Source organism: Corella eumyota, chromosome 7, assembly GCF_963082875.1.
Source record: "Corella eumyota chromosome 7, kaCorEumy4.1, whole genome shotgun sequence".
Lineage (NCBI taxonomy): Eukaryota > Metazoa > Chordata > Ascidiacea > Phlebobranchia > Corellidae > Corella > Corella eumyota.
In genome coordinates, this window is record NC_137496.1 from 6,600,919 (window position 1) to 6,620,032 (window position 19,114).

General features: G+C 28.1%; 6 non-coding genes across 6 annotated transcripts; 2 read left to right on the plus strand and 4 right to left on the minus strand.

Annotated features, from left to right (window-relative positions):
• Window positions 1-1,959: 1,959 nt before the first annotated feature.
• Window positions 1,960-2,032, minus strand: Trnak-uuu (transfer RNA lysine (anticodon UUU)). The gene has a single exon. It is a non-coding gene; the product is annotated as a tRNA-Lys (tRNA).
• A 3,099-nt stretch (window positions 2,033-5,131) lies between these two features.
• On the minus strand, window positions 5,132-5,204 carry Trnak-uuu (transfer RNA lysine (anticodon UUU)). Its single transcript has one exon. It is a non-coding gene; the product is annotated as a tRNA-Lys (tRNA).
• Window positions 5,205-9,835: 4,631 nt separating this feature from the next.
• On the plus strand, window positions 9,836-9,907 carry Trnae-uuc (transfer RNA glutamic acid (anticodon UUC)). The gene has a single exon. It is a non-coding gene; the product is annotated as a tRNA-Glu (tRNA).
• Window positions 9,908-13,006: 3,099 nt separating this feature from the next.
• On the plus strand, window positions 13,007-13,078 carry Trnae-uuc (transfer RNA glutamic acid (anticodon UUC)). Its single transcript has one exon. It is a non-coding gene; the product is annotated as a tRNA-Glu (tRNA).
• Window positions 13,079-14,647: 1,569 nt separating this feature from the next.
• Trnak-uuu (transfer RNA lysine (anticodon UUU)) lies at window positions 14,648-14,720 on the minus strand. Its single transcript has one exon. It is a non-coding gene; the product is annotated as a tRNA-Lys (tRNA).
• A 1,854-nt stretch (window positions 14,721-16,574) lies between these two features.
• Window positions 16,575-16,646, minus strand: Trnae-uuc (transfer RNA glutamic acid (anticodon UUC)). Its single transcript has one exon. It is a non-coding gene; the product is annotated as a tRNA-Glu (tRNA).
• Window positions 16,647-19,114: the final 2,468 nt, after the last annotated feature.

The following is a 19,114-nucleotide window of genomic DNA, read 5'->3' on the forward strand; positions in this document are numbered from 1 at the left end:
TAAAATTTAGTTTAAGAATTAAACGAAATAAAACATTAATATTTCGACGTAAGAAAAACTAGTTTTAGTTTTGTAAATATCCTTGATAATCGTAATGTCCATAACGTAATGTTTGCAAGGTATTGTACGGAAAACAAAATAAATAATTAGTAAAGCACATAATTATAGTTATTTTTCATAATTATAGTTATCATTAAATAGGTATAAATGAAAATATTTAATGTTTTCTGGATTCGAATTAAATATTTAGACATAATTGTATTAAATTTTTAATTTGGGTAATTTCATAGCGTTTGTAACGAGTAATGAGATGTCTCCTACATGTTCTAGGGGTTAGGATTCCTGGCTTTCACCCAGGCGGCCCGGGTTCGATTCCCGGTGTAGGAATTTTTATTCAATTTTGATAACACAAATATTATTATGTTAAAATCACAGCTACTTTAAATCTGTTAGTAAGAATGAATTATAATTAATTTTTTGGCGTTTATTCTTGTCAGCCAAGTATAATTACTGGGGTCGGAACTTTAATAAACATTGGTGGTTTAGTTGTAGAATCCACGCCTGTCACGCTCGGGTTCGATTTTCAGCCAATGCAGTTTTTAATTAGTTCATGAGATCAAATTGTCAATTGATTTTATGATGCGACCGCTGAGATGTTGGCTATATTATTAATTTTCGTAATACATAGTTAATAAAATTGAAAGAAACGATTATCCATTATATAATAAAAAAAATTAAAGCTTAATTTTAAAAAAAACAAGACTGGAGCTTTGCGATTTTAAACTGTATTCTGAATTAAACACTTTTTTATTAGGCAAAGACACAGAAAACATCTTAGTATTGATCACTTAAACAATATGTTAAATTACAATACAATTGTTCCTTTTCTGCATATTGTTTTAAGATTTTCTATATATATATTTATAAAAATTTATCTGATTAATAAGAGAAAGAATGTAAATATTTATAATTTATTCAATTTGGATAATTTAAATACTATTGTATGTGGTAATTTAATAATTTTATATGTTGTGTGTGTTCTATCCAATTAATTAGTCTTTTATCGCTTCGAAGCGAAAAAAAGTTGGATCCATTAACTGCATTCAAGCGGGTGAGAAAATGCGCTACTATCTGCTGGGGTATTGGATTAACGCTTAAAGCGGTTAATAGAGCAACTTAATAGTCGCTTTAGGTCTTAAAGGGGTGTTTAAGTGGTTGTTTTTAAACCGGCAGCGTGGTGTAGTGGCCAAAATACTTGCTTACACTACTAAGGTCTCGGTTTCGAACCCTGTAACAGCACTTAATCAGCAGCTCGATCATCGGGCAATTAGAAACAATAATACTTAACCTGCAAGAAACAGTTGTTTCTATATGTTTAGCTCGTGCAGTTGACCTTTCCAGATCCAACATAAACTTATCGAAGAAAAACTTATATACAAAAAAAAGGTATCAAATTTAAAAAAAAGTATATTTGACTAAATAAAGATTTGGTTTGGAATATTTAAAATGTAAATATTTTACATTTTATTTTGTAAAGCTTTAAGCGTTAATGCAATACCCCAGCAGACAGAGCCCATTTTCCACCCGCTTTAAAGCAGTTATTGGTGCCCCTTTTTTTCGCTTCGACGCGATTAACGGCCAACTAATGGCCTGTGTGATTGGTACAGCATAATATTTACTGGGATGACGATTTTGCAATAAAATTTAAAATAATTTTACCTAAAAGTTATTTTAAATTACGTAATACAAAAAATGTTACACAATTTATCTAATTTTGGTAATTTAAATAATTATATGTAAAAAAATTTGCATAATTAAGTCTACGTGGTGTATATTGGTAATTTCTTCTAATAAAACAAGAGCAAATTGTTTTTATGGCAATATAAGTAAAATTACACACAACATCGTCTAACATTTTTAAACTTAATCAAAAATTAACACATATTTTAAAAACAACAACGCCCGATAAGGGATTTGAACCCTTGACCGTTGGATTAAAAGTCCAACGCTCTACCGACTGAGCTAACCGGGCACGTTTTCTATTACTGTGTGTTTTGCAACTTGGATTATAGTTACTGATTGTAAACGTTTTTTTGGCAACAATTAAATATAAATGCACTTCATATTTTATTTCTATTTTAATTACTTAAAAATAATTAAACACAAACATTTGTTATATTTTTGTTATTGTTTTAAGTAACCCTCTCGCTTATATTTACAAACTGTTAAATCGACAGACTTCGGTTTGTAAATGAGATAGTTACTTTTATGAGGCAATTACGCAAAGATAATTTGTAATTAGAATTACTATAATAATTACTACATCAACAATACGCTGAAGTAAGTGACGATGGTACTTTGTCCGATTAATTGTTTTACTTCATAAATTTAAAAGGCGTAAGTTAACGTTTAAACAATTAGTTATAATCAAAAACAGAATATTAATCAAATTACTTTGTTTATTCATGTTGAATAATTCGAATTCCAATGCATAAATTAATTTGGAAATTATTCGGTTGTTATGTGTTTGGTTAGTGATTAAAAAATATTATGAGTAGCGAGTTTAAAAGGATTTTTTAAACTACCATACTTAAAAATTTTATCTAAACTTTAAATTAGTTAACATATTTGATACTTTTCAATTTAGTTAATTTTTATAATTTGATTACCCACGTATCAGTTAGTTTGTGTATTTATGTTTGTAGCGTGAACATTGGCAACTTTCACATTACAAACTAACTTGGACAAATTTTATGACAACATAGATTGATGAAAATTACTGTTAAAATTTTAAATCTTGTTTAAAAGTTTGCACTTATTTGTGTAGGAACAACAACGCTTAATAATAGATTTGAATTATTAGCTTTTAAATTAAAACTCCAACATTCTACCGACTAAGTCACCTAACAACGCTTTTTATTTTTATGTGCCAAGTTTCTTGTTTAAAATTACTTTGCGAGTTTCTGGTGCAAATAAAACATAATTTTATCTTGTATTTTATTTGCATTTTAAAAAATTAAAAAAAAATAAACATAAAAGTTTGTTAAAGTTTTTTGTAGATTTTCAAGTATTTTTAAATTTTGCTAACTGAATGGGTTATTTTAATTTCCGTATAATTTTTTTAATAAAAATTGAAACAGCAAGTAACAAAGTTTATAGCTGATTAGTTTATAATAAAATTTAGTTTAAGAATTAAACGAAATAAAACATTAATATTTCGACGTAAGAAAAACTAGTTTTAGTTTTGTAAATATCCTTGATAATCGTAATGTCCATAACGTAATGTTTGCAAGGTATTGTACGGAAAACAAAATAAATAATTAGTAAAGCACATAATTATAGTTATTTTTCATAATTATAGTTATCATTAAATAGGTATAAATGAAAATATTTAATGTTTTCTGGATTCGAATTAAATATTTAGACATAATTGTATTAAATTTTTAATTTGGGTAATTTCATAGCGTTTGTAACGAGTAATGAGATGTCTCCTACATGGTCTAGGGGTTAGGATTTCTGGCTTTCACCCAGGCGGCCCGGGTTCGATTTCCGGTGTAGGAATTTTTATTCAATTTTGATAACACAAATATTATTATGTTAAAATCACAGCTACTTTAAATCTGTTAGTAAGAATGAATTATAATTAATTTTTTGGCGTTTATTCTTGTCAGCCAAGTATAATTACTGGGGTCGGAACTTTAATAAACATTGGTGGTTTAGTTGTAGAATCCACGCCTGTCACGCTCGGGTTCGATTTTCAGCCAATGCAGTTTTTAATTAGTTCATGAGATCAAATTGTCAATTGATTTTATGATGCGACCGCTGAGATGTTGGCTATATTATTAATTTTCATAATACATAGTTAAGAAAATTGAAAGAAACGATTATCCATTATATAATAAAAAAAATTAAAGCTTAATTTTAAAAAAAAACAAGACTGGAGTTTTGCGATTTTAAACTGTATTCTGAATTAAACACTTTTTTATTAGGCAAAGACACAGAAAACATCTTAGTATTGATCACTTAAACAATATGTTAAATTACAATACAATTGTCTCTTTGCTGCATATTGTTTTACGATTTTCTATATATATATTTATAAAAATTTATCTGATTAATAAGAGAAAGAGTGTAAATATTAATAATTTATTCAATTTGGATAATTTAAATACTATTGTATGTGGTAAATTAATAATTTTATATGTTGTGTGTGTTTTATCCAATTAGTTAGTCTTTTATCGCTTCGAAGCGAAAAAAAGTTGGTTCCATTAACTGCATTCAAGCGGGTGGGAAAATGCGCCACTATCTGCTGGGGTATTGGATTAACGCTTAAAGCGGTTAATAGAGCAACTTAATAGTCGCTTTAGGTCTAAAAGGGGTGTTTAAGTGGTTGTTTTTAATACGGCAGCGAGGTGTAGTGGCCAAAACACTTGCTTATACTAAGGTCTCGGTTTCGAACCCTGTAACAGCACTTAATCAGCAGCTCGATCATCGGGCAATTAGAACCAATAATACTTAACCTGCAAGAAACAGTTGTTTCTATATGTTTAGCTCGTGCAGTTGACCTTTCCAGATCCAACATAAACTTATCGAAGAAAAACTTATATACAAAAAAAATGTATCAAATTTAAAAAAAAGTATAATTGACTAAATAAAGATTTGGTTTGGAATATTTAAAATTTAAATATTTTACATTTTATTTTTTAAAGCTTTAAGCGTTAATGCAATACCCCAGCAGACAGAGCCAATTTTCCACCCGCTTCAAAGCAGTTATTGGTGCCCCTTTTTTTCGCTTCGACGCGATTAACGGCCAACTAATAGCCTGTTTGATTGGTACAGCATAATATTTACTGGGATGACAAATTTGCATTGAAATTAAAAATAATTTTACCTAAAATTTCTTTTAAATTACGTAATACAAAAAATGTTACACAATTTATCTAATTTTGGTAATTTAAATAATCATATGTAAAAAAATTTGCATAATTAAGTCTGTGTGGTGTATATTGGTAATTTCTTCTAATAAAACAAGAGCAAATTGTTTTTATGGCAATATGAGTAAATTTACACACAACATCGTCTAACATTTTTAAACTTAATCAAGAATTAACACATATTTTAAAAACAACAACGCCCGATAAGGGATTTGAACCCTTGACCGTTGGATTAAAAGTCCAACGCTCTACCGACTGAGCTAACCGGGCACGTTTTCTATTACTGTGTGTTTTGCAACTTGAATTATAGTTACTGATTGTAAACGTTTTTTTGGCAACAATTAAATATAAATGCACTTCATATTTTATTTCTATTTTAATTATTTAAAAATAATTAAACACAAACATTTGTTATATTTTTGTTATTGTTTTAAGTAACCCTCTCGCTTATATTTACAAACTGTTAAATCGACAGACTTCGGTTTGTAAATGAGATAGTTACTTTTATGAGGCAATTACGCAAAGATAATTTGTAATTAGAATTACTATAATAATTACTACATCAACAATACGCTGAAGTAAGTGACGATGGTACTTTGTCCGATTAATTGTTTTACTTCATAAATTTAAAAGGCGTAAGTTAACGTTTAAACAATTAGTTATAATCAAAAACAGAATATTAATCAAATTACTTTGTTTATTCATGTTGAATAATTGGAATTCCAATGCATAAATTAATTTGGGAATTATTCGGTTGTTATGTGTTTGGTTAGTGATTAAAAAATATTATGAGTAGCGAGTTTCAAAGGATTTTTTAAACTACCATACTTAAAAATTTTATCTAAACTTTAAATTATTTAACATATTTGATACTTTTCAATTTAGTTAATTTTTATAATTTGATTACCCACGTATCAGTTAGTTTGTGTATTTATGTTTGTAGCGTGAACATTGGCAACTTTCACATTACAAACTAACTTGGACAAATTTTATGACAACATAGATTGATGAAAATTACTGTTAAAATTTTAAATCTTGTTTAAAAGTTTGCACTTATTTGTGTAGGAACAACAACGCTTAATAATAGATTTTAATTATTAGCTTTTAAATTAAAACTCCAACATTCTACCGACTAAGTCACCTAACAACGCTTTTTATTTTGATGTGCCAAGTTTCTTGTTTAAAATTACTTTGCGAGTTTCTGGTGCAAATAAAACATAATTTTATCTTGTATTTTATTTGCATTTTAAAAAATTTAAAAAAAATAAACATAAAAGTTTGTTAAAGTTTTTTGTAGATTTTCAAGTATTTTTAAATTTTGCTAACTGAATGGGTTATTTTGATTTCCGTATAATTTTTTTAAGAAAAATTGAAACAGCAAGTAACAAAGTTTATAGCTGATTAGATTATAATAAAATTTAGTTTAAGAATTAAACGAAATAAAACATTAATATTTCGACGTAAGAAAAACTAGTTTTAGTTTTGTAAATATCCTTGATAATCGTAATGTCCATAACGTAATGTTTGCAAGGTATTGTACGGAAAACAAAATAAATAATTAGTAAAGCACATAATTATAGTTATTTTTTATAATTATAGTTATCATTAAATAGGTATAAATGAAAATATTTAATGTTTTCTGGATTCGAATTAAATATTTAGACATAATTGTATTAAATTTTTAATTTGGGTAATTTCATAGCGTTTGTAACGAGTAATGAGATGTCTCCTACATGTTCTAGGGGTTAGGATTCCTGGCTTTCACCCAGGCGGCCCGGGTTCGATTCCCGGTGTAGGAATTTTTATTCAATTTTGATAACACAAATATTATTATGTTAAAATCACAGCTACTTTAAATCTGTTAGTAAGAATGAATTATAATTAATTTTTTGGCGTTTATTCTTGTCAGCCAAGTATAATTACTGGGGTCGGAACTTTAATAAACATTGGTGGTTTAGTTGTAGAATCCACGCCTGTCACGCTCGGGTTCGATTTTCAGCCAATGCAGTTTTTAATTAGTTCATGAGATCAAATTGTCAATTGATTTTATGATGCGACCGCTGAGATGTTGGCTATATTATTAATTTTCGTAATACATAGTTAATAAAATTGAAAGAAACGATTATCCATTATATAATAAAAAAAATTAAAGCTTAATTTTAAAAAAAACAAGACTGGAGCTTTGCGATTTTAAACTGTATTCTGAATTAAACACTTTTTTATTAGGCAAAGACACAGAAAACATCTTAGTATTGATCACTTAAACAATATGTTAAATTACAATACAATTGTTCCTTTTCTGCATATTGTTTTAAGATTTTCTATATATATATTTATAAAAATTTATCTGATTAATAAGAGAAAGAATGTAAATATTTATAATTTATTCAATTTGGATAATTTAAATACTATTGTATGTGGTAATTTAATAATTTTATATGTTGTGTGTGTTCTATCCAATTAATTAGTCTTTTATCGCTTCGAAGCGAAAAAAAGTTGGATCCATTAACTGCATTCAAGCGGGTGAGAAAATGCGCTACTATCTGCTGGGGTATTGGATTAACGCTTAAAGCGGTTAATAGAGCAACTTAATAGTCGCTTTAGGTCTTAAAGGGGTGTTTAAGTGGTTGTTTTTAAACCGGCAGCGTGGTGTAGTGGCCAAAATACTTGCTTACACTACTAAGGTCTCGGTTTCGAACCCTGTAACAGCACTTAATCAGCAGCTCGATCATCGGGCAATTAGAAACAATAATACTTAACCTGCAAGAAACAGTTGTTTCTATATGTTTAGCTCGTGCAGTTGACCTTTCCAGATCCAACATAAACTTATCGAAGAAAAACTTATATACAAAAAAAAGGTATCAAATTTAAAAAAAAGTATATTTGACTAAATAAAGATTTGGTTTGGAATATTTAAAATGTAAATATTTTACATTTTATTTTGTAAAGCTTTAAGCGTTAATGCAATACCCCAGCAGACAGAGCCCATTTTCCACCCGCTTTAAAGCAGTTATTGGTGCCCCTTTTTTTCGCTTCGACGCGATTAACGGCCAACTAATGGCCTGTGTGATTGGTACAGCATAATATTTACTGGGATGACGATTTTGCAATAAAATTTAAAATAATTTTACCTAAAAGTTATTTTAAATTACGTAATACAAAAAATGTTACACAATTTATCTAATTTTGGTAATTTAAATAATTATATGTAAAAAAATTTGCATAATTAAGTCTACGTGGTGTATATTGGTAATTTCTTCTAATAAAACAAGAGCAAATTGTTTTTATGGCAATATAAGTAAAATTACACACAACATCGTCTAACATTTTTAAACTTAATCAAAAATTAACACATATTTTAAAAACAACAACGCCCGATAAGGGATTTGAACCCTTGACCGTTGGATTAAAAGTCCAACGCTCTACCGACTGAGCTAACCGGGAACGTTTTCTATTACTGTGTGTTTTGCAACTTGGATTATAGTTACTGATTGTAAACGTTTTTTTGGCAACAATTAAATATAAATGCACTTCATATTTTATTTCTATTTTAATTATTTAAAAATAATTAAACACAAACATTTGTTATATTTTTGTTATTGTTTTAAGTAACCCTCTCGCTTATATTTACAAACTGTTAAATCGACAGACTTCGGTTTGTAAATGAGATAGTTACTTTTATGAGGCAATTACGCAAAGATAATTTGTAATTAGAATTACTATAATAATTACTACATCAACAATACGCTGAAGTAAGTGACGATGGTACTTTGTCCGATTAATTGTTTTACTTCATAAATTTAAAAGGCGTAAGTTAACGTTTAAACAATTAGTTATAATCAAAAACAGAATATTAATCAAATTACTTTGTTTATTCATGTTGAATAATTCGAATTCCAATGCATAAATTAATTTGGAAATTATTCGGTTGTTATGTGTTTGGTTAGTGATTAAAAAATATTATGAGTAGCGAGTTTAAAAGGATTTTTTAAACTACCATACTTAAAAATTTTATCTAAACTTTAAATTAGTTAACATATTTGATACTTTTCAATTTAGTTAATTTTTATAATTTGATTACCCACGTATCAGTTAGTTTGTGTATTTATGTTTGTAGCGTGAACATTGGCAACTTTCACATTACAAACTAACTTGGACAAATTTTATGACAACATAGATTGATGAAAATTACTGTTAAAATTTTAAATCTTGTTTAAAAGTTTGCACTTATTTGTGTAGGAACAACAACGCTTAATAATAGGTTTGAATTATTAGCTTTTAAATTAAAACTCCAACATTCTACCGACTAAGTCACCTAACAACGCTTTTTATTTTTATGTGCCAAGTTTCTTGTTTAAAATTACTTTGCGAGTTTCTGGTGCAAATAAAACATAATTTTATCTTGTATTTTATTTGCATTTTAAAAAATTAAAAAAAAATAAACATAAAAGTTTGTTAAAGTTTTTTGTAGATTTTCAAGTATTTTTAAATTTTGCTAACTGAATGGGTTATTTTAATTTCCGTATAATTTTTTTAATAAAAATTGAAACAGCAAGTAACAAAGTTTATAGCTGATTAGTTTATAATAAAATTTAGTTTAAGAATTAAACGAAATAAAACATTAATATTTCGACGTAAGAAAATCTAGTTTTAGTTTTGTAAATATCCTTGATAATCGTAATGTCCATAACGTAATGTTTGCAAGGTATTGTACGGAAAACAAAATAAATAATTAGTAAAGCACATAATTATAGTTATTTTTCATAATTATAGTTATCATTAAATAGGTATAAATGAAAATATTTAATGTTTTCTGGATTCGAATTAAATATTTAGACATAATTGTATTAAATTTTTAATTTGGGTAATTTCATAGCGTTTGTAACGAGTAATGAGATGTCTCCTACATGGTCTAGGGGTTAGGATTTCTGGCTTTCACCCAGGCGGCCCGGGTTCGATTCCCGGTGTAGGAATTTTTATTCAATTTTGATAACACAAATATTATTATGTTAAAATCACAGCTACTTTAAATCTGTTAGTAAGAATGAATTATAATTAATTTTTTGGCGTTTATTCTTGTCAGCCAAGTATAATTACTGGGGTCGGAACTTTAATAAACATTGGTGGTTTAGTTGTAGAATCCACGCCTGTCACGCTCGGGTTCGATTTTCAGCCAATGCAGTTTTTAATTAGTTCATGAGATCAAATTGTCAATTGATTTTATGATGCGACCGCTGAGATGTTGGCTATATTATTAATTTTCATAATACATAGTTAAGAAAATTGAAAGAAACGATTATCCATTATATAATAAAAAAAATTAAAGCTTAATTTAAAAAAAAACAAGACTGGAGCTTTGCGATTTTAAACTGTATTCTGAATTAAACACTTTTTTATTAGGCAAAGACACAGAAAACATCTTAGTATTGATCACTTAAACAATATGTTAAATTACAATACAATTGTCCCTTTGCTGCATATTGTTTTACGATTTTCTATATATATATTTATAAAAATTTATCTGATTAATAAGAGAAAGAGTGTAAATATTAATAATTTATTCAATTTGGATAATTTAAATACTATTGTATGTGGTAAATTAATAATTTTATATGTTGTGTGTGTTTTATCCAATTAGTTAGTCTTTTATCGCTTCGAAGCGAAAAAAAGTTGGATCCATTAACTGCATTCAAGCGGGTGGGAAAATGCGCCACTATCTACTGGGGTATTGGATTAACGTTTAATGCGGTTAATAGAGCAACTTAATAGTCGCTTTAGGTCTTAAAGGGGTGTTTAAGTGGTTGTTTTTAATACGGCAGCGAGGTGTAGTGGCCAAAACACTTGCTTATACTAAGGTCTCGGTTTCGAACCCTGTAACAGCACTTAATCAGCAGCTCGATCATCGGGCAATTAGAACCAATAATACTTAACCTGCAAGAAACAGTTGTTTCTATATGTTTAGCTCGTGCAGTTGACCTTTCCAGATCCAACATAAACTTATCGAAGAAAAACTTATATACAAAAAAAATGTATCAAATTTAAAAAAAAGTATAATTGACTAAATAAAGATTTGGTTTGGAATATTTAAAATTTAAATATTTTACATTTTATTTTTTAAAGCTTTAAGCGTTAATGCAATACCCCAGCAGACAGAGCCAATTTTCCACCCGCTTCAAAGCAGTTATTGGTGCCCCTTTTTTTCGCTTCGACGCGATTAACGGCCAACTAATGGCCTGTGTGATTGGTACAGCATAATATTTACTGGGATGACGATTTTGCAATAAAATTTAAAATAATTTTACCTAAAAGTTATTTTAAATTACGTAATACAAAAAATGTTACACAATTTATCTAATTTTGGTAATTTAAATAATTATATGTAAAAAAATTTGCATAATTAAGTCTACGTGGTGTATATTGGTAATTTCTTCTAATAAAACAAGAGCAAATTGTTTTTATGGCAATATAAGTAAAATTACACACAACATCGTCTAACATTTTTAAACTTAATCAAAAATTAACACATATTTTAAAAACAACAACGCCCGATAAGGGATTTGAACCCTTGACCGTTGGATTAAAAGTCCAACGCTCTACCGACTGAGCTAACCGGGAACGTTTTCTATTACTGTGTGTTTTGCAACTTGGATTATAGTTACTGATTGTAAACGTTTTTTTGGCAACAATTAAATATAAATGCACTTCATATTTTATTTCTATTTTAATTATTTAAAAATAATTAAACATAAACATTTGTTATATTTTTGTTATTGTTTTAAGTAACCCTCTCGCTTATATTTACAAACTGTTAAATCGACAGACTTCGGTTTGTAAATGAGATAGTTACTTTTATGAGGCAATTACGCAAAGATAATTTGTAATTAGAATTACTATAATAATTACTACATCAACAATACGCTGAAGTAAGTGACGATGGTACTTTGTCCGATTAATTGTTTTACTTCATAAATTTAAAAGGCGTAAGTTAACGTTTAAACAATTAGTTATAATCAAAAACAGAATATTAATCAAATTACTTTGTTTATTCATGTTGAATAATTCGAATTCCAATGCATAAATTAATTTGGAAATTATTCGGTTGTTATGTGTTTGGTTAGTGATTAAAAAATATTATGAGTAGCGAGTTTAAAAGGATTTTTTAAACTACCATACTTAAAAATTTTATCTAAACTTTAAATTAGTTAACATATTTGATACTTTTCAATTTAGTTAATTTTTATAATTTGATTACCCACGTATCAGTTAGTTTGTGTATTTATGTTTGTAGCGTGAACATTGGCAACTTTCACATTACAAACTAACTTGGACAAATTTTATGACAACATAGATTGATGAAAATTACTGTTAAAATTTTAAATCTTGTTTAAAAGTTTGCACTTATTTGTGTAGGAACAACAACGCTTAATAATAGGTTTGAATTATTAGCTTTTAAATTAAAACTCCAACATTCTACCGACTAAGTCACCTAACAACGCTTTTTATTTTTATGTGCCAAGTTTCTTGTTTAAAATTACTTTGCGAGTTTCTGGTGCAAATAAAACATAATTTTATCTTGTATTTTATTTGCATTTTAAAAAATTAAAAAAAAATAAACATAAAAGTTTGTTAAAGTTTTTTGTAGATTTTCAAGTATTTTTAAATTTTGCTAACTGAATGGGTTATTTTAATTTCCGTATAATTTTTTTAATAAAAATTGAAACAGCAAGTAACAAAGTTTATAGCTGATTAGTTTATAATAAAATTTAGTTTAAGAATTAAACGAAATAAAACATTAATATTTCGACGTAAGAAAATCTAGTTTTAGTTTTGTAAATATCCTTGATAATCGTAATGTCCATAACGTAATGTTTGCAAGGTATTGTACGGAAAACAAAATAAATAATTAGTAAAGCACATAATTATAGTTATTTTTCATAATTATAGTTATCATTAAATAGGTATAAATGAAAATATTTAATGTTTTCTGGATTCGAATTAAATATTTAGACATAATTGTATTAAATTTTTAATTTGGGTAATTTCATAGCGTTTGTAACGAGTAATGAGATGTCTCCTACATGGTCTAGGGGTTAGGATTTCTGGCTTTCACCCAGGCGGCCCGGGTTCGATTCCCGGTGTAGGAATTTTTATTCAATTTTGATAACACAAATATTATTATGTTAAAATCACAGCTACTTTAAATCTGTTAGTAAGAATGAATTATAATTAATTTTTTGGCGTTTATTCTTGTCAGCCAAGTATAATTACTGGGGTCGGAACTTTAATAAACATTGGTGGTTTAGTTGTAGAATCCACGCCTGTCACGCTCGGGTTCGATTTTCAGCCAATGCAGTTTTTAATTAGTTCATGAGATCAAATTGTCAATTGATTTTATGATGCGACCGCTGAGATGTTGGCTATATTATTAATTTTCATAATACATAGTTAAGAAAATTGAAAGAAACGATTATCCATTATATAATAAAAAAAATTAAAGCTTAATTTAAAAAAAAACAAGACTGGAGCTTTGCGATTTTAAACTGTATTCTGAATTAAACACTTTTTTATTAGGCAAAGACACAGAAAACATCTTAGTATTGATCACTTAAACAATATGTTAAATTACAATACAATTGTCCCTTTGCTGCATATTGTTTTACGATTTTCTATATATATATTTATAAAAATTTATCTGATTAATAAGAGAAAGAGTGTAAATATTAATAATTTATTCAATTTGGATAATTTAAATACTATTGTATGTGGTAAATTAATAATTTTATATGTTGTGTGTGTTTTATCCAATTAGTTAGTCTTTTATCGCTTCGAAGCGAAAAAAAGTTGGATCCATTAACTGCATTCAAGCGGGTGGGAAAATGCGCCACTATCTACTGGGGTATTGGATTAACGTTTAATGCGGTTAATAGAGCAACTTAATAGTCGCTTTAGGTCTTAAAGGGGTGTTTAAGTGGTTGTTTTTAATACGGCAGCGAGGTGTAGTGGCCAAAACACTTGCTTATACTAAGGTCTCGGTTTCGAACCCTGTAACAGCACTTAATCAGCAGCTCGATCATCGGGCAATTAGAACCAATAATACTTAACCTGCAAGAAACAGTTGTTTCTATATGTTTAGCTCGTGCAGTTGACCTTTCCAGATCCAACATAAACTTATCGAAGAAAAACTTATATACAAAAAAAATGTATCAAATTTAAAAAAAAGTATAATTGACTAAATAAAGATTTGGTTTGGAATATTTAAAATTTAAATATTTTACATTTTATTTTTTAAAGCTTTAAGCGTTAATGCAATACCCCAGCAGACAGAGCCAATTTTCCACCCGCTTCAAAGCAGTTATTGGTGCCCCTTTTTTTCGCTTCGACGCGATTAACGGCCAACTAATGGCCTGTGTGATTGGTACAGCATAATATTTACTGGGATGACAAATTTGCATTGAAATTAAAAATAATTTTACCTAAAATTTCTTTTAAATTACGTAATACAAAAAATGTTACACAATTTATCTAATTTTGGTAATTTAAATAATCATATGTAAAAAAATTTGCATAATTAAGTCTGTGTGGTGTATATTGGTAATTTCTTCTAATAAAACAAGCGCAAATTGTTTTTATGGCAATATAAGTAAAATTACACACAACATCGTCTAACATTTTTAAACTTAATCTAGAATTAACACATATTTTAAAAACAACAACGCCCGATAAGGGATTTGAACCCTTGACCGTTGGATTAAAAGTCCAACGCTCTACCGACTGAGCTAACCGGGCACGTTTTCTATTACTGTGTGTTTTGCAACTTGGATTATAGTTACTGATTGTAAATGTTTTTTTGGCAACAATTAAATATAAATGCACTTCATATTTTATTTCTATTTTAATTATTTAAAAATAATTAAACACAAACATTTGTTATATTTTTGTTATTGTTTTAAGTAACCCTCTCGCTTATATTTACAAACTGTTAAATCGACAGACTTCGGTTTGTAAATGAGATAGTTACTTTTATGAGGCAATTACAACTGTTTCTTGCAGGTTAAGTATTATTGGTTCTAATTGCCCGATGATCGAGCTGCTGATTAAGTGCTGTTACAGGGTTCGAAATCGAGACCTTAGTATAAGCAAGTGTTTTGGCCACTACACCTCGCTGCCGTATTAAAAACAACCACTTAAACACCCCTTTAAGTTTTCCGTATACACCACACAGACTTAATTATGCAAATTTTTTTACATATGATTATTTAAATTACCAAAATTAGATAAATTGTGTAACATTTTTTGTATTACGTAATTTAAAAGAAATTTTAGGTAAAATTATTTTTAATTTCAATGCAAATTTGTCATCCCAGTAAATATTATGCTGTACCAATCACACAGGCTATTAGTTGGCCGTTAATCGCGTCGAAGCGAAAAAAAGGGGCACCAATAACTGCTTTGAAGCGGGTGGAAAATTGGCTCTGTCTGCTGGGGTATTGCATTAACGCTTAAAGCTTTAAAAAATAAAATGTAAAATATTTAAATTTTAAATATTCCAAACCAAATCTTTATTTAGTCAATTATACTTTTTTTTAAATTTGATACATTTTTTTTGTATATAAGTTTTTCTTCGATAAGTTTATGTTGGATCTGGAAAGGTCAACTGCACGAGCTAAACATATAGAAACAACTGTTTCTTGCAGGTTAAGTATTATTGGTTAAAATTGCCCGATGATCGAGCTGCTGATTAAGTGCTGTTACAGGGTTCGAAAACGAGACCTTAGTATAAGCAAGTGTTTTGGCCACTACACCTCGCTGCCGTATTAAAAACAACCATTTAAGACCTAAATCGACTATTAAGTTGCTTTATTAACCGCTTTAAACGTTAATCCAATACCCCAGTAGATAGTGGCGCATTTTCCCACCCGCTTGAATGCAGTTAATGGATCCAACTTTTTTTCGCTTCGAAGCGATAAAAGACTAACTAATTGGATAAAACACACACAACATATAAAATTATTAATTTACCACATACAATAGTATTTAAATTATCCAAATTGAATAAATTATTAATATTTACACTCTTTCTCTTATTAATCAGATAAATTTTTATAAATATATATATAGAAAATCGTAAAACAATATGCAGCAATGGGACAATTGTATTGTAATTTAACATATTGTTTAAGTGTTCAATACTAAGATGTTTTCTGTGTCTTTGCCTAATAAAAAAGTGTTTAATTCAGAATACAGTTTAAAATCGCAAAGCTTCAATCTTGTTTTTTTTTAAATTAAGCTTTAATTTTTTTTATTATATAATGGATAATCGTTTCTTTCAATTTTCTTAACTATGTATTATGAAAATTAATAATATAGCCAACATCTCAGCGGTCGCATCATAAAATCAATTGACAATTTGATCTCATGAACTAATTAAAAACTGCATTGGCTGAAAATCGAACCCGAGCGTGACAGGCGTGGATTCTACAACTAAACCACCAATGTTTATTAAAGTTCCGACCCCAGTAATTATACTTGGCTGACAAGAATAAACGCCAAAAAATTAATTATAATTCATTCTTACTAACAGATTTAAAGTAGCTGTGATTTTAACATAATAATATTTGTGTTATCAAAATTGAATAAAAATTCCTACACCGGGAATCGAACCCGGGCCGCCTGGGTGAAAGCCAGAAATCCTAACCCCTAGACCATGTAGGAGACATCTCATTACTCGTTACAAACGCTATGAAATTACCCAAATTAAAAATTTAATACAATTATGTCTAAATATTTAATTCGAATCCAGAAAACATTAAATATTTTCATTTATACCTATTTAATGATAACTATAATTATGAAAAATAACTATAATTATGTGCTTTACTAATTATTTATTTTGTTTTCCGTACAATACCTTGCAAACATTACGTTATGGACATTACGATTATCAAGGATATTTACAAAACTAAAACTAGTTTTTCTTACGTCGAAATATTAATGTTTTATTTCGTTTAATTCTTAAACTAAATTTTATTATAAACTAATCAGCTATAAACTTTGTTACTTGCTGTTTCAATTTTTATTAAAAAAATTATACGGAAATTAAAATAACCCATTCAGTTAGCAAAATTTAAAAATACTTGAAAATCTACAAAAAACTTTAACAAACTTTTATGTTTATTTTTTTTAAATTTTTTAAAATGCAAATAAAATACAAGATAAAATTATGTTTTATTTGCACCAGAAACTCGCAAAGTAATTTTAAACAAGAAACTTGGCACATAAAAATAAAAAGCGTTGTTAGGTGACTTAGTCGGTAGAATGTTGGAGTTTTAATTTAAAAGCTAATAATTCAAATCTATTATTAAGCGTTGTTGTTCCTACACAAATAAGTGCAAACTTTTAAACAAGATTTAAAATTTTAACAGTAATTTTCATCAATCTATGTTGTCATAAAATTTGTCCAAGTTAGTTTGTAATGTGAAAGTTGCCAATGTTCACGCTACAAACATAAATACACAAACTAACTGATACGTGGGTAATCAAATTATAAAAATTAACTAAATTGAAAAGTATCAAATATGTTAACTAATTTAAAGTTTAGATAAAATTTTTAAGTATGGTAGTTTAAAAAATCCTTTGAAACTCGCTACTCATAATATTTTTTAATCACTAACCAAACACATAACAACCGAATAATTCCCAAATTAATTTATGCATTGGAATTCGAATTATTCAACATGAATAAACAAAGTAATTTGATTAATATTCTGTTTTTGATTATAACTAATTGTTTAAACGTTAACTTACGCCTTTTAAATTTATGAAGTAAAACAATTAATCGGACAAAGTACCATCGTCACTTACTTCAGCGTATTGTTGATGTAGTAATTATTATAGTAATTCTAATTACAAATTATCTTTGCGTAATTGCCTCATAAAAGTAACTATCTCATTTACAAACCGAAGTCTGTCGATTTAACAGTTTGTAAATATAAGCGAGAGGGTTACTTAAAACAATAACAAAAATATAACAAATGTTTGGGTTTAATTATTTTTAAATAATTAAAATAGAAATAAAATATGAAGTGCATTTATATTTAATTGTTGCCAAAAAAACGTTTACAATCAGTAACTATAATCCAAGTTGCAAAACACACAGTAATAGAAAACGTGCGCGGTTAGCTCAGTCGGTAGAGCGTTGGACTTTTAATCCAACGGTCAAGGGTTCAAATCCCTTATCGGGCGTTGTTGTTTTTAAAATATGTGTTAATTCTTGATTAAGTTTAAAAATGTTAGACGATGTTGTGTGTAAATTTACTTATATTGCCATAAAAACAATTTGCTCTTGTTTTATTAGAAGAAATTACCAATATACACCACACAGACTTAATTATGCAAATTTTTTTACATATGATTATTTAAATTACCAAAATTAGATAAATTGTGTAACATTTTTTGTATTACGTAATTTAAAAGAAATTTTAGGTAAAATTATTTTTAATTTCAATGCAAATTTGTCATCCCAGTAAATATTATGCTGTACCAATCTCACAGGCTATTAGTTGGCCGTTAATCGCGTCGAAGCGAAAAAAAGGGGCACCAATAACTGCTTTGAAGCGGGTGGAAAATTGGCTCTGTCTGCTGGGGTATTGCATTAACGCTTAAAGCTTTAAAAAATAAAATGTAAAATATTTAAATTTTAAATATTCCAAACCAAATCTTTATTTAGTCAATTATACTTTTTTTTAAATTTGATACATTTTTTTTGTATATAAGTTTTTCTTCGATAAGTTTATGTTGGATCTGGAAAGGTCAACTGCACGAGCTAAACATATAGAAACAACTGTTTCTTGCAGGTTAAGTATTATTGGTTAAAATTGCCCGATGATCGAGCTGCTGATTAAGTGCTGTTACAGGGTTCGAAAACGAGACCTTAGTATAAGCAAGTGTTTTGGCCACTACACCTCGCTGCCGTATTAAAAACAACCATTTAAGACCTAAATCGACTATTAAGTTGCTTTATTAACCGCTTTAAACGTTAATCCAATACCCCAGTAGATAGTGGCGCATTTTCCCACCCGCTTGAATGCAGTTAATGGATCCAACTTTTTTTCGCTTCGAAGCGATAAAAGACTAACTAATTGGATAAAACACACACAACATATAAAATTATTAATTTACCA